The following is a 4,501-nucleotide window of genomic DNA, read 5'->3' on the forward strand; positions in this document are numbered from 1 at the left end:
TGTATGGGGATAGAAGGAGAGGAAAAATGTGATTGATAAGAAGACTATGCTTTTATGGTAGTGTTTTTTTTAAAACAACAACAACAACATAAATACCAGATTTTTGTCTCCTGTTCTCCTCTTAGTAAAATAGGTTGTAGTGGGGTTGCCAGTGAAATGCCTCTTGTACATAAAAGGTGAGGAGAGAAAACATTAACCTGTGTCTATCTACCTGCCACACTGCAAAGCCATACTCTATTTTGCTTCCAAGGTTTTATATAAAAAAAGAAAACCGTAACCTCTTTATACTGTACTCCAGCATAACTTGCTCTCATTGAGTTTTCATTGCTGTGACTTCACTACTGCAGTTCAACAACTTTTTGTGTGTCCTCAGGTTATACATCTTTCAGAAAGACAATTGTAAAGATCAGTTATTATATCCTATATGACCTTTTGGTTTATCATTTCAAATGACCTGCAGGAGACTCTGCCGAAGGCGTGCAGTTGCATTGTGGCAGAGCAGTTTCAAATGTCAGTGTCTGTTTTCATTCTATGCATATTTTGCATTTACTTGTTTGTTAGCTTAGAATAAAGCATAATGTTGACATTTCTTTTGATAGACAAAGATAGCAACAATCTTGTTGGCTGGCTCCAGATTAAAAAATCTGTTATTTCCAATGGAGTTTTTTTCCCCATTTCCCTTATTTTCCCCTAACTAGCTCCTCAGATTATTATTTTTGTTCATCTTCTGCTTTCTTGCCAGAGGATTCTGTGATTCTGTAAATATTTTTCCACAGATCGCTGTATTTTACTGTCATGAAAATTTGTCCATTTAAACCCTTTAATGAGAAGGATGCATTCAAACACACAGGTAGAAAGTGTAGGTCTGTGGTACTCTTTTCCCTTCAGTCTTCACTGTATGCTTCTTGGATTAAATTACATTTTTACTGTATGAATATATTGATCTTGTTCATACTCGTGATTTTTTTTTTCAACCTGAATTACTTAGCCTATCATCGATTCATTCTTTTCCATATAGAGATTTTAAAATCTAGTGCAATAACATCTTTTTATGTACACTTGACACCTGATCCTGTTTAGTGAATCAAGACAACCTCAAATGGTTATTTTTTTCCGTATGAGTTTGTTTAGTGACTGGCCTTGAGTTTTTTTTTTTTAAACAAACAAACAAACAAATAAAACAAGCAAAAAAAAAACAACTACAAAACCTCAAGTCACCAGTTGGCAGTAATTGTCTTAGACATGTACCTGCTCTTTAGAGTCTTGTAGTCCCAAGGAAGAATTTTATTTCCGAAGTTATGCTTTTAGAAACCTTTGCTCTTGATTTCCAAAATTTCTTTTCACTGTTTTTCTGTTTTTCATTAAATTCTTGCTTTAAAAGACAGACATGAGAATAATAATTTTAACACAAATGAAACATTTTTATAAGTTAAAATGTAGAAATGTTTACACAAAGTATCTTGAATCTGCATAAATAGTAGTTAGCTAAAACCCTTTAATCACCAATGAGATTAAAGATATGATGGTATGTGTGCTTTTTTTTTATTTTTTATTTTTTTATTTTTTTTTCAGAAAAAACGCTGCAAACTCTAAAAGGTTTTGGGGTTTTAATTTCCTTGCAGAAAATCCCTTCCAGAGCAGGTGAAAGGCAACTATAACATGTATTAGAAGGTCATTAAAGTTTCCAATTTAAATTGATTACAAGGAAATGATATGCCAGAGGAAAAAAAACAATAGATGAAAAGAAGTGTCCTAGATAGCAAGAGAAGATGAATGCTGTGTGTTTTCCCCAGCTCGGATTGTCTGTGACACAGTATGATTGTCTAATATCTCACGATGAGGAGACTAATACAAGGCCATAAATCACAGTGAGCAGCTTTTCAAATAATAAAACACTCTGTCTTCTCACTAATAGGCCCCAAGTTAAGACCCTGAAATATTGAAAACAAGGCTAGCATTCACCTCTGTGTTGGTGACAATGACTTTTGCATATTTTGCATCCACAAATTGCCTGGGGAGACAGCCTAAAGCTCAGCATATTGCAAACAGAGCAGATTTGTAGCGTGTTTGTTAGTTACTTATACATGAAGATTAATAAGAACACTAGGAAGGTGTTTGTGCATAATGTAGCTAACAACCGTTATTTAAACTCACAAGACCCGTATGAGTCTAGAACACAGTTTCTGGGAATGTGGTATGTTGTACTGTTATATTTCTGCTTTTCCACAGTTTCAGTCTTGGAGTTTGTGTTCATGCATGGGCACAAACAGTTATTTTGGTTATTGGATCTCTTTCTCATCCTCTTCTACCTCCTGCTTTGCCCAACCATATTGACTCTTTGGCTTGACACAGAAAACCTGCTTTTCCATGTAAGAGAAGGCTCTTGTGACATATAAGAGCACATATAAGTATTAGCAAGATATTCTATTAAGATTTTTGTTCCCACAGTTAAATTTTGACAGAATCCAGATTGAGGACAGTAGAACAAAAAGGTGTGAGAGAAATAAGTTCATAATATTTGAGAAAATGAATAGCTACATTTTGAGCAAAATCCCATGGCTTGTATGGTGACAATGTGCATGGGTTTAAATGCAGCCAACACATGAATAGTTTCCCTGATGGAAAGAAGGTAAAGAGGTCCAAATATCAGATCTATATTTTGTAATTTTTCACTAGTGGAATAAAGTCAGCTAGGCAGGCCATGGAAGTAAAAGCACAGGAACAATGCTAGTTGCTAGAAGAAGCAGTAATTCTAGTAGCCATACCTCCATTTTACATATATATATATATATATATATATGTGCATGTGTGGGTATATACACACGTATATATTGTTCCAGTGATAGAATACAGGACAGAACACAGGAGTAAGCATACTCAGTTGGAAAAGAAAAAAAAATCCCTTTGTTAATCTACATATAAACAGTTAAATGGATGCATCTTTGTTTTCTTTCAATTAAAAATGAAAAATGACAAACAAAAAACTTCATTTAGATAGTTTTATTTGTATACTACTTTGCATTGGAACTCAAGGGTTTGTGGTGATGATTCATTTTTCATTCAAACACATTAAAAATACTGAAACGTAGCAAATTTGCTCTATTTTTTTGTTTCTGAAGTTGAGAGTTTGAGCCTGAGTTCAATGAAGAACATTATAATTCTCCTTAAATCTGTTTAAAAGAAAATAACAGACAACAAAAGAAGTACCAGATGCTTACAGCTAAATAATAGCTACTAAGTAGAATAGATTTACAGAAGTCTAAATTTTAGTGTATCATCACTGCACAATTGGAAATATTAATGCAAACAATCAAAAGCTTAAAGCTAAAGTAAATGAAATAAATTATCTTAGTGACTGCTGAACTTTACAACGGTGCTGTTAATTAAGGTACAAAACCTCTAAATGTATTATGTGATCAGCTGACCAATGGTTGACCTTTCCTATACTGGTTCTGATCTTAGCCGCTGACCATATGTGTTTAATATAAACTTAAATTGTTTGATAGTTATTCAGTGGGAGAGGGGAAAATGTTAATTCTCCTCTGAGCTATGCCATTTTCTACATTTGTTGCATCTAAAATAGATTTCCATTGTGTTTTGAGGTCTGAGGGCAAAAAGCACAATACTGAGAATTATTGCTGGCAATGCTAAGATATTACAAGACCAGATGAGCCTTTGAATACCTCCCAAAGTCCCCTTACACTGTCTTACTTCCTTCTGAAGTCATCTTTATTTTTTCCACGTATATCTCTTAATTAAAAATATATATACAGCTAGGATAATTTAAATATAAAAGAAGGCCTAGTTTTGGCAGAAAAGAAGGGAATTGATAATTTAAGAGACCAGAGCTCTGAAGTGCTATTTCATTTGCACAGACTCTAGAAAATACGAAAAAGGAAGTTTGTGCATATTTTGGTATCTTGCCCTTGTTTGTCTTCTGTCATAGAAGAATTCACACACAACTTTGCTCATTATGTAGCTGTTATGTTTTTCATCCATGTTCTATCATTAGAAGCAGTGCTGTGGTCCCTCTTTCATGACAAAAATATGAAAACTAACTTTACTAAACAAAAGCTATTTCAGTGTAAATCTGGAATAATCTCATATAAAATAAAAATACACTTAAAATAAGAACCTTACCTTTAAACTAATTCCAATAAATCAATTATTCAATTGCGTTAAAATTTCTATTTCCCAGAAAAATAGTCCTTGAAAACCTCAAGCATTATAACTGCCTTACAAAACAGAAGATGCCTATTGATCACCTTGATCGCTAGTGATCGCTAACTGTTCAAGAAGAATGGATGACTTGCTTCATATCCAGTTCATAGAGGCAGCAAAGTGAAAATTCAATTTGTATGAGGTTAAAATGTTTCTGCATCTTGCTTTATAAGGGAAAAACAAGGAGATTCAGACAAAACACCATAGATCCACAGCATGTTAATCCCTCCTACAAGGGAAGATCTACATCAGTTTAAAATGATTTCTCTTATTGTTACAC

At 33.6% G+C, this 4,501-nt stretch overlaps 1 long non-coding RNA gene across 1 annotated transcript in view; it reads left to right on the plus strand.

Annotated features, from left to right (window-relative positions):
- The window catches only part of LOC121073375, a 121,211-nt gene extending 121,035 nt beyond the window's left edge, over positions 1-176 (plus strand). Inside the window, exon 5 of the long non-coding RNA XR_005821657.1 lies at positions 126-176. This is a non-coding gene — a long non-coding RNA (uncharacterized LOC121073375). The remainder of the gene's footprint in view (positions 1-125) is intronic.
- The last annotated feature ends 4,325 nt before the right edge of the window (positions 177-4,501 follow it).

Source organism: Cygnus olor, chromosome 7 (genome assembly GCF_009769625.2).
Source record: "Cygnus olor isolate bCygOlo1 chromosome 7, bCygOlo1.pri.v2, whole genome shotgun sequence".
Lineage (NCBI taxonomy): Eukaryota > Metazoa > Chordata > Aves > Anseriformes > Anatidae > Cygnus > Cygnus olor.